We start from the raw sequence: 12,109 nt of genomic DNA on the forward strand, positions 1-12,109 counted from the left end.
CATGAACTGTGGCTCCAATGGGGCACTAACCCAGGACCTTCTGCGTGTAAAGCAGACGCGCTAACCGCTACACTATGGAACCATGTCCCTGTTTCTTTTTTTTAACACCATCGAGAGGTAGAATTTTTGTCCCCACATCTTGAATCTAGGCTGGCCTTCTGACTTGCTTTCACTAATAGAATGTGAGAAAAGTGAGTCCGAGTTCTAAGCCTGAGAATCAAGAGGACTTACATCTCTTGCTTTGGGCCCTCTGGGAATGTTGCTGCCATGAGAACAAATCTGAGCTAGTTTGCCAGAGAGACCACATGAGGAAGAACTAAGGTTCCTGGCTGACAGCCACTGACTACCAGATATATGAGCTAAACTATCTTAGACCACCCAGCCGGTCACCCCCACAGCTGACTACATCTACGTGAATGAGTCTAGGCATGACTGAGCCGAGGCCATAAATGCCAATCTAGGGAATTATGAACTAACACTGAATTGTTTTAAGGCACTAAATCCTGGGGTGGTTTGTGATGCAGCAAAAGCTAACTGGTATATTCTTAGAGCCGTGGGGGCGGGGGTCACACATGAACTCAAATACCTATCCCCTTCTTTTTTCATCTTCCTCCAGTTCTTCCCCCAAAGTACTGCACTTTTGAGACTATATTTATCCTTCGGGTTTCCCCTAACTCTTTTCGGAGCCATCCTCTGGCCCTGGTTTTAGACCCCTTCTCCTCAGACCCCTCCCATAGTAACTCTCAATGATCTCCAGTTATTCTCTACCAGTTGGTTATTTAGACACTGGGCTATGAGCATTTGGCTTTCCTTGGAGGCTCTATCAGACACTGACTGAGCTGTGGGCTTTCACGTAATCACCTTTTAAGTCCTCACAAACCATGGAATTTGATGTGATGAATCCCACTTTACAAATGAGGAAACTGAAGTTAAGAGAAGTAACTGACTTTTCTCCATCAGGAAGTTCAAGTGCTCTGGGACCCAGTAAACAATGTCCCTTCTACTTTCATGTTGTTGTGGCTCTAGCTACACTAGAATGATGTGATTTAAAAAGCAACTAGGAACAATACACGGAACTCAGATATTAAGTTCTGTACTGGTTAGAGTTGAAACATTACATGGAGTTATGTAGGTTATTGCAAGATAGTAGCTTCATGAGATTTTAAGTGTTTTGTAAAGAAGGATCTATCAAGTCTGGAAAGGCACAGGACTTCTTCATTGCCTCTAACGCGAGGAAGGAGATTGTATATCTCTAGGAGGAAAGGATACTTAGCGTTTCTCAACTAGATTTGACCAGGGACAACAGCTATTAACATCTCAAAGAACTAGTATCCCTAGGAATGTCCTTTGAGAAATGCTGCCCCATGGGACTGGTTCCTAATTCTTTTAGAGTTGAAAATGACATCCTCAAAGTTATATGCTGTATACTTAAGAGGAAAACAAAACCTAGATTATTTCTGTTTCATGCTTGATTTTGCAAAATTACAGAACTTTCTCTGCTAGGATTGTCAGATAACCAGATCTGTCTGTGATCACACCTCTAAGCGCCCTGCAGAAGGTGAGGGACACACATTAGTGACTTTGAGGCCCAAGAGGATTCCAGACAAGAGCCTCCAAGGAAAGCCAAATGCTCATAGCTCAGAGCAGCCTGGGTCACTCCAGTGGTTTTTCATTTTGTAAATCTCCTGAGGAGCTGCCTCTAAAAGGATTTCCCTTTTGGCCCCTCTCCTCACCCCCACATCACTGCCCCCACAGAAGGCTGACTGTCCCTGGCCCCTCTCCTTACATCTCATGATCTCTCTCTTGCCCTTGGCTGCTGGACAACCCTTCTTGTAGCTCCAACCCCCAGGACTCTTTCTGGGGTCTTCAAAGTCTCACGGGACTTCCTGCCTCAGTCCAGGCAAACAGTACCAAATTACCTGTCCTAGAAGCCCACTCTGGTCCTAGAGGCCCACTGTGCTCTGCCCCTCCCCTCCCCCTCCTTCTTAAGACGTGATCCTGGGCCAGCCTCGCAAATAGTTCCTCCCACAGAGGTCAACTAAGGCCTTCCTCCCTACTATCTCCTGCTGCAAGGCTGCTCCTGACCAACTGGCTAGAACAGACACCCTCGGGAGCAGCTGTGGGTGTGTGTGTGGTAGGGGGTTGGGGAAGAGATATGTTACAAACTTAACTGACTAGTCGTAGGGAACCATTACTAAATGATGGCACAGCCATGCCATGAAGCCCTGTGCAGCCTTTGAAAGTGATGCAGAAAGGCACTGAGTATCATGGGAACTGGTCTTCACACACTGAGGCTCTGTCTATTTGGGGATGGGGGTGGGGCCTAAATCAGCTTCTTCTAGTTTCAAGACTTCAGCAAGGCTTTCCGGGCCTCCACCCCCGGTGATAGGTGGGGGAACAGAGGAGTGTCGTCACAGGAGGGTAAAACCTATGAGGAACTGTTGTTGGCCTGCAGAAGGGGGCACCTGCAGAGTCCTGGGGAAAGTGGCCCCCACCAGAGCCCAGAGGACCAAGCTAGAAGGTCCCAGATCTGGCAAGTGGGTGGTTCCTACAGGGAATGGTCATTCCAGGCTGGGGTCTCAGGGCTAGAAGTGAGGTCAGGAACTGGCAGAGCCCCCCAGTTCTGTCTACTGTGCTCATGAGCCTTTTTGGGTGGGAACAAGCTCTGAAAGCACACACTGCCTCCAGGTGATGGATGCATGGGTTAGGGGGCATCCAGGGGGTCATTCAATATTGGGATGCTGGGATCCAGGTGAGGAGGAGCTGTGTGAACCAGAAGGGCTATTTTATGATATGATTGGGGAGAGTGGTGAAATGGAGCAGGATACCCAATGATAAGTTCAACGTGATCATAGATTTTTCCCAAAATGTATTGCCCCTCTATGTGTAGGATGTGAGGTCTCAGCTATATGAAAGAGAGGCTCTGTTATGAGAAGGTGGGAAGGGGTTCTCCTGAAATGGGAAACCAGCAGATGTCCAGTATTTTCCTATACAACTTGGTTTCCCAGTCTGGGCACCAGATTTGTCTCCACAACCTTTGGGACCTTTTAATTCTTTAGCAAATGACAGGGTCTTGCAGCCACATGTTCCTAAAGATGATAAGAGGCTTGGCCCATTCAGCACATCACCTACAGCATTCCCAGAAACCCCGACTGACCACAGATGTGAGCCTTGGCTCCAAACACATAGACGCCAGCCAGGCCCCTGCCTCACACTTGGCTCCCAAGGCAGCTGGGAGAGAATCCTCACCATGGTCCTATACGTGGACACTGATGGTGCATGGGTCTTCCTCCTTCCCAATCTCTCGCCGTCTGCATCCCTTAGGAAGAAAAACAGATGCCCCAGCAAGATGTGCTTTTTTTCTCTTGTCCCTTTTTTCTAGGATGATCAGCCATCCTGGCATGCCCACAGCTGAGGGTGGTTTATGGCACATAGTACATTCCATTTTAAAGCTGAAACAGTCCCTTGAAACCATAACAGTTTGCCTGGGATGGAGGGGTGTCCTGGGTTGCAGAATATTTGGTACCAAAACCGGAAGAGTCTTGTACAAAACAAGTTGGTCACCCTACCTCTTTCCAGCCTTCCCTCCATCTCACAAATGTTCAAAGGGGAGTAGCCAGGGCTGGGAGAGCCTCCGGCCTGTGCCCTCTGAGGAAAAGTCAGAAGTGAGAAGGGTAGACTTGTAGTAAGACCAGTGTCTTCAGCTATTTGAAGGCTGCCCCTGGGGAGAGGGAGAAACTCATTCCAAGGGGCTCCCTTGGGATAGAAGTAGGACCAGTGGGACATGTTGAGGGAGAATCGAGCTCCCCAAATCAGCACTGAGTTGTGAAAAACATTTGATTCAGTCCGGATATGTGGGGGTGGGGGAGTCACATGCAAGTCACTCTGAATGAAGACACTGGGAACACTAGCTACCCTCTCAGGACACCAGTGCCACCTGAAGTGGGACCCTTCAAAGACTGAATGGGACCTTTCAAGGTGACCAAATGAAATTATCAAGCACTGTACCTAGAACAAAGCAGGTGCTAAATAACTGTGAGTCAAATCTGCCAACAGATGACACACACACCCCTGTCCAGCCTAACACTGGACGCTGAGTAGGGCGACACCTTGGAGACCACCGGAGCCACTTCCCTCTCCTCACAACCCAGGCACTGACCCTGAGCCTGGCATCACTTTCCTATGACATTTGTCCTTTGGCTGACTTTCTCCTTCACAACTTTTTCTAGTCTATGGCCATGCCACCCTGAATGTGCCCAATCTCGTCTGATCTTGGAAGCTAAGCAGGGTCGGGCCTGGTTAGTACTTGGCTGAGAGACCACGTAGGAATACCAGGTACTGTAGGCGTGAAAATAAAAATTTCTACCCACCTATCCATGTCGTGGGGTGGGGTGGGAGGTGTTTGTATGCCTGATTATAAATAAAAAGAGAGAGTGGTTAGGCTGTTTTCCCCAGGCCACCGAGGGCATTAACGAAGACTGGCAGTGGTAGTTCAGGGAGTTCCAGGGCTGAGAGGATCCTGAGACATCACATCCAACCCTCAAGAATGCACATCTTGCTCACAGATATATATTTATAGCTCGTGTTCTTTTCTACATGTGTACGATACTGCATAATAAAAAGTTTAATGAAAAGAAAAATGTTCTATTAATTTGCATTTCCCCGATGATTAGTGAAGTCAAGTGTATTTTTACATGTTGATTAGCCATTTGTCGTTCTATACATTTCCTGTTTTTAGCCTTTGCACATTTTCCAGTAAGTTGCAGATTAAGTGGGGGAATGTCAAGGGCTGACAGGCTGAGAAAATGCCATTCCCACCTCTTTCCCCCAGAGGGGCGGCGCCCTCCTAGCTGAGTTGATTCCGGGCTGGTTTCACAGAGCTTTGACAGAAGAAGGGTCATGGAGCCGGCGCCAGCAGGGCAGGGTTGGCCTTGTTGCTGTTCAGCTGGGCATTCTGGGAAAGCAGCCTGGAACACTGACTGACGGGGTGCTGGGCCAGGCCTGTGTGACTCACTGGGAGTGGCGGGGTGCCCAGGCATCCCGGCAGCAGTAGCTCCACCTGTTACTCAGGAGGGCAGGGCAGCTGCTTCTGGAAGGCTGGGTGCTGCTGTGGGAGAGGAGCCTCGGGCTCCCAAGGCAGTCTGAGGGTGCTGAGGATGGGACCTGGGAAGCACAGAAATCAGGTCTGGACTTGATCCTACAGCTACTAAGAAAGGGATGGAAGGCTTTTAACAGAAAACATCCATGGATCTGATGGACAGTTTACAAGCCAGAGTATTGCCATGTGCCAGTTGCTGTGGGAATCCCAGTGGCCCTTAAGGGTGGACCTCACAGTTCACAGTTTACAAAGCACTTTCACCCACATATTAGAGCACTTCCCAGTCCTAGATTTACTTGGATATGGGTTCCCTTCCCCACTGGATTATCGGCACGATGAGGCAAAGATCATTATGCCACCCTGGTATCTGGGTGCCTGGTAGGGTGCCGGATACATGTAGCTGCTCATTAAACATGGAAGCCACAAGTCAGCTGACCCCTTGGCCATGCAGACTGACTCTGCTTTCAGCCCATTTCAGACTGCAGAATTCTGTTTGTCCCCAGGCTTCTACCAGAAGTCCAGTCACCCAGGCATTTGAAGAAAAACTTGTGAGGGTCAGTTCTCTTCCAACTTTCTGACTCCTTTCTCCTACTTCCTATATTTTCCCTCAGGCATTTCAGCTTCCTCTTTCCTGTTTGCTGAGCAATTTAGCTCAGCTGAAGCCCCTACTTTCTGTCTTACATACACAAATCCCTGTCTGCCCTGCTCAGAGAAGACAAAAGGCCTTCCATTAGCAAAACGCCATTTTCTGTTACAAACATGCTGAGTGAACTGTTTTTCTTCTCTCCTATGGTTCATCAGAACAGCTTTGTGTGGGAAACAAGACAGGAAGGCTTCATCTAGTTTACTCATGAGGAAACAGTCTCAGAGTGCACGCCCGGTCACAAAGCCCTTCAGGATCCATGTAAGAACTAGAACCTGGGGCTAGTTTCCACCTCCTCTTCTGCCTTCTCAAGCTTCTCTCCTAACACTAGAGCAAGGCTTTCTCACAGTCCCAGGAGATAACAATGACTACAGAGAAATCAAGCTAGTCCCAACTTCTGAGAGTTGAGAAGGGGGGCTAGGGAAAGACTACTGTGAGTTTAGACTACTATTTAGTAGTTAATTCTAGAGACCCCTAATAATTAAAGTCACCTGGGGTTGGAGGACTTCCGCGTAGGTAACCTTTTAGTAAATAACCTAATTCTCCTCTAATTTTACTCTCTTGTGAAGCCAGATCAGCTACCACAGAATATCCTCTAATTCAGCATTGCTCATACAATTTTTTACTATTACCCAGAAATGTATTTTACATTATAGCCCAATGGACATACAAAATACACAAATGAGCAAAAGCTGCATAAAATAAACTCACCCTTACCACGTGACACATTCTTATATTTTCTAGACTATCCCTTTTGTTTTAACACTAGTCATATCCCACTGTTTGAGATCATTAATCTAATTCAAACTACTGATAGAATGCTTCCAGAGAAGCCCTACTAGACCTGTTTTATCAAACAAGTAAGTCACACCTGGATTTCTGACATTTGTTTCTATAATACCCAGGTTTTAAGCAAAAAGCAAAACCCGTATAAGCTTGGCTCAGGTGAATCCTGAAATTTTATTGATGGAGCATTGCACATCCCTTACTCCCTCCCCCTGCCCCTGCCAGCTCACTCTCTGAGTGACGTAGCTAGGAAGCCTGGAGGGAGCACCTGAGGCCACAGAGAGCCTCTACATCTCCAAGGGTAGGGCAGGGTTGGGGCTCCACTCTCCTGAGCTACAGCTGAAGGATCAGTGGTGGGAGAGAAGACACATCCTCCTTTCAGAATAAGGTAGACGGGAACTGCTGATTCCTGGAAGTGACTCCACTACTGGAACCCTAACTCTTCTCAAGGATGAGCTGCTTCCGCCTGTGTGTGGTCCTTGAGGAGCCTGCCTCACCCAAATGACAACAGTGGACCTGCACTAGTGGACTGATGGATCTCAGCTGGCCAGCAAGCATCTGAGGACACCTAGGATAGAGAGCGGAAAAGGAGTGACCGTTTGTCATTCCCTTCCCTTGACAAAGGTTGTGGAGAACAGAAACTGCTGTGCCTTCCACCACTTTTTGGTTTGGCCTTGCTCTAGAAATATTGAAAGCCTGAGACCAAGGGGAAAAAAACATGAGCAAGTAAAGAATAATCATACCTGGTTAAAAGAACTCAGCATCATGAGGGAGGAAGCCCTAGCTGAAATCTCAAAGTAGAACTAGCAAGAAATACAGAAGAGGACTTAAAGAAAAAAAATGATTTTGAGAACTCTGAAGAAGATGTAGTTATAGCACATGCAAAAAAATTATTGCAAACTAAAAAGTATGACTTTCACATATAACATGTTCAGTAGAGGATTGAATCAGTGGCCTGGAAGATAAAATGAGAGACATTATCTTACAATACAGAGCATAAACACAAAGAGATGGAAATCAAAAGAAAAAGATAAGAAATAGGAGGCCAGATCTAAGATGAAGAAATGTGGCAAATGCTGTTAGTCAACCCATTCCCAACCTCCTCTTCCTTTTCTGACTCTACTGTGGAGGCCGGACACGTGAAATATGCTTGTTACCACCTTTCCTTGCTATATAACATAGTTCTGGCCCAGGACATAGTGTTCAGGAAGACTATTTTTTGATGCAGAATGCATATACAATTAATACAGTGCTTTTATTCTCCATTCGTCCATCCTCGAATGCAAACATGATTCCTGGAGCTGCAGCACCTATCCTGTGATACAACATGACTGGGAATTTTTTTTTAAATACATTTTTAAGTGAGAACATTTAGAATAGAAGATTCCTTAAAAAAGACAGCTAAAAATAGCTCTGGACTAAAAGTTAAATGATCTCAGCAAAACGCAGGAGCTTGGATGGAGAGAGGAAGAGAATGGAGAAGACAAAGCTTTCTAGAAGTTTTATTTATCCTGTAAAAGAGAGGGTAGGTAAAATGTCTTATTAGAGGGAATGTACTTATTTAATCTTTATGTATCAATAAAGAACTAAAAGTTTAATTATGGCTATTAGAAATACCGTAGCAAGAATTGTACACTTGAAACCTATATAATTTCATTAACCAATGTCACCCCAATAAATTTAATTTAAAAAAAGGAAATACTATAGTAGGTATTCTAGAATTTGGCCAAGAAACAGGAAGGAAGGAAGGAAGGAAGGAAGGAAGGAAGGAAGGAAGGAAGGAAGGAAGGAAGGAAATAGAAAAGAACCACACTGCACAAAATAAAGTATAACATACACTGGAAGGAATAAAAGTATTTCAGTTACACTGTTAAATATGAATGGGTTTGTACTCCTATCAACAAATAGAGATTGTCAGTTACATTTTAAAAAAATCTAGTTATTGTATATGTTGTTCACGTAAAACATACCCCCCAAAAAAGTGAAAAGAAAAATCAAAAATAAAAGAATGAGTTGTGAGATATCAGGCAAAGGCAAACAAAAAGAAATCAAGTCACAGCATTGATATCTACATGACATTCAAGTCCAAAAGCATGAAACAGGATGAAGTAGTACATTACAGAACTTTAAAACCTGTGGGAAAGCTGCAAACCTTTATGTACCAAACAACAGAGCAGCAAAGTACATAAGACAAAAAGTCTTAAACCTACAAATTTAGGAAAAAGGTATAGTTGGACATTTTGATATGCTTTTTTCAGAACTTGATAGATCAAATAAATAATCGGACATATAAAGGATGGAGTAATATAATCAAATTCAACCTAATAGATATGTTTAGAATTTTTAATATCAGAAATAAAGGATATATATCCCCTTCATATGTTCCAGGAAAGCTTACCAAAATTAGTCATGTACTTGGCTACAGAGGAAACATCAATAAAAAATAGATTTCACAGATAATATATGCTGATTAAGGCAAATAAAACCAGAAATCAACGAGAAAAAACTTGACCCCCCCCCCCACCGCCAAAAAATTCCTTTAACTCTTTAAAAATTATGAAACATTCTTCTAAGACAACTGCCAACTAATTGACTAATTGGTCCAGGGTGTGACCTGGGATCAAGAGTTTTCAAAGCTCTCCAGGTGATGTCCGGGAACCACTGGCCTACACCAGCACTTCAGAGAGCCTGTGGCTCTCTATAAACTGAATGGAGAATTGGAGACCAGTGGGAATGGAGAGAAATAGAAGAGTTACTATTCAGAATATAGAAGTAGGTGAGAGTGGGGAGGGAGTGAGAGAGAAAAGCTGGAAGCTGATGGTGATGCCCAGGTTTCAGGCTTGGGTAATGGTCCATTTTCTGAGATGCAGAACGTAGCAGGAGAAAGGGGTGGGCGTGAGAAGATCTGCTGAGTAGAGACAATGAGACAATGAGAGCTTATTTCAAGAAAGTTTGGCTCATAAATAGTCTCCTTGGCTGTGGTTGCCATCCTGGTCACCACCATCACTATCTGATTGAGAGACAGCTTAAAACAGTGAGGTCTCCCTCTGGTGTCCTTATCTGTGTATTGCAGGCTCTCAGATGGCAGTCTGCACACTAGCAAGCGAAGGGCTGGGCCGGATGGGAGCAGGAGGTGAAAGCAGATCAGAGATGGGTAAGACATGGTCTCCTCTTAATGCTCAGGCCAAGATCTCCCAGGTGATCCCCCATGCTCAGCTCAGCCCTGCTAGGGTCTCCTTTGGATGGGCCACTGTTTCTGCAAAGTGCTCGCATCTTAGAAGCCTGGGCAGGGGAAAGGGCGCTGGATGGGGAGTCCTGAGGCCATCAGCTCCAGGCACAGCTCTGCTAGTACTGGCTGGCTGACCTCCAGGGAGTGCCTTGCCTGGGCATCAGTGTCCCTAATCAGGACTAGGCATCTCTGGAGCGCTAAGATTGTGTGTGTTAAGGACCACAACAGTGGACAAGACTGACATTCTCTGCCCTCCAGAAAAGAGATAAGGGGCAGCTCTCATGGTCCCCAGAAGGGCCCGGAAAGTGTCATGAGGGGCAGAGAGTAAGTTCCTTGGGAGAGTTCTGGAAGGAGATGGCATTCCATCTGGACTCTAAAGAGATTAATACTGACTGTGGCAAGACATCTCACTTTTGGGTCATTCGGGAAAAACTTGTCATCACAGAGAAGGCCTATGGTAAGAGGAAAAAGAATGTGGGCTATGCAGCCAAGCCAGTTTTTGTTAGCTCCCCAACTGTGTGACCTTGGAGAAGTTATTTAACCTTTCTGAGCTTATGCTCCCATTTGAGAAGTAGGGATACAATAAATTAACAACAGCAAACATTTAATGAGCCCTATGTGCCAGGTACTATTCTAAGCAACTTGCATATAAAACTAACTTAATCCTCACGACAATACTATGAAGTAGTAAAACTAGCTCCATTTTATGAACGAGGAAAATGAGACACAAAGAGGTTATGTAACTTGTTCAGTCACCAGACACAAAGTTGGCACTCAGTAAATAGTAACTACTGCTGGGACCACAGAAATGACAATCACTGGATTGTACTGAAACAGGACAGCTCACTGACAGAGCCAGTTTTCTGAAAGGGCCAGAGTCAAGGAGAGAAAGTTAGGAAACAGAAAGCAAACCTCAAGCACAATGCATAATCATTTGTCTGTGACAACATCATGATACGTATGGTCACTGAGACTTCCCAAATGGGGCCATGTGGGCAAGGAGGGGCAGGGACTCAGAACTGACTTCTTCCCACCAGCCTCAATGAGTGCCGCAATGCCGAAACCCAGCTGGGTTTCAAAGAAGGCATTCCCTTTCTCAATTTCCCGTGCAGCTAAGGGTGGTCATGTGACCTCATCAGGCTAATACAATGTAAGAGACATCTGCTGAGAGGCTCCTGGGAGAGATTTTCCTTCCTCCCAAAAGAGAGAGACCCAGAAAGAGAGTTCTTTTCCTTCTTTCTCCTTTCCTGGATGGGAATACTGTCTTGTAAAAACATGCTATTTGGAGCCGTCATGGCCATGAAGGGGGAGATAATGAAAAAAATCAAAATTCTCAAAAATTTTTTGATATTGTTGAGATGTTTAGCATGGTCAAGTGAGAAAAATAAGAACCAATTTGTTTAAGTCACTGTTACAGCAAAAAGTATTCCTAATATCATGTCCAATTTGCTTCCATGTGTTCATTCATTTACCCAATCATTTATTCATTTAATCGGTAAATATCATTGAGCATATACTATGTACCAATCATGGTGGAGGGAAGGGAGGATATGGCCATAATCAAGATACAGAATTCCTGGCTTCATCAATTTCTTAGCTTGGTAAGGAAAACACACTTTGAATAGGTGTGATGGATTAAAGTGTTAAGAAGAAGGTAAGCACAGGAATGCTACTGGCATATAGAACAAAGGTAATAAACCTGGGTAAGCATCAAGGAGGTTCTTAAAGGCTAGTGTATTATTTAGCATTAAGTGCTATAATAAAGAGACTTCAAAATATAGTGCCTCAAATAAGAGAGAAGTTTTGCTTTGCTTTGTTTTTCCTTTTCATGTAACAGCCCTGGGCTCTGCCATCTATAACATGTGGCTTTCCTCTCTGGATTCAAGATGGTAGCTCCCCCTTCCCAGCCAGTAGGAAGCAAGGAGTAGAAGTGAGGACCAATTAGCTCCCTTTTTATAAAGATGAGAACTTGAAGTTCTATATATATATGTCTGCCCACATCCCATTAGCCAGACCTTAATTGTGTGACTACATCTAGCTTGGAAGGCAGCTTCGTAAATATAGTCATTAGCTGGGCAGCCAGGTGGCAGCTAACACTCCATGGAAGTTCTGTTGCTAAAAGGATGAAGGGGAAAGTGGTCCCGAGGGACAGTTAGCAGTTGCACCTGGTAAAGAAGTGATATATTTCCCTCTTAACCCTGAGAGCAATGGGGAGTCGTCAAAAGAGTTTTAAGCAAGAAGTACATGATCAGATTTGTGTTTTTAAAAGGTTGCTGTAAACAAATTAAATTTAATTTAATTTAAATTAAAATTAAAGATTAATGTGGCAGAGGTGGAGGAGACCCATACCATA

General features: G+C 44.8%; 1 pseudogene; it reads left to right on the plus strand.

Annotated features, from left to right (window-relative positions):
* The first annotated feature begins 4,228 nt into the window (after positions 1-4,228).
* On the plus strand, positions 4,229-4,347 carry LOC118604304 (annotated as a pseudogene).
* Positions 4,348-12,109: the final 7,762 nt, after the last annotated feature.

The sequence above is a fragment of the Rousettus aegyptiacus genome, unplaced genomic scaffold (assembly GCF_014176215.1).
Source record: "Rousettus aegyptiacus isolate mRouAeg1 unplaced genomic scaffold, mRouAeg1.p scaffold_m13_p_6, whole genome shotgun sequence".
Classification (NCBI taxonomy): domain Eukaryota; kingdom Metazoa; phylum Chordata; class Mammalia; order Chiroptera; family Pteropodidae; genus Rousettus; species Rousettus aegyptiacus.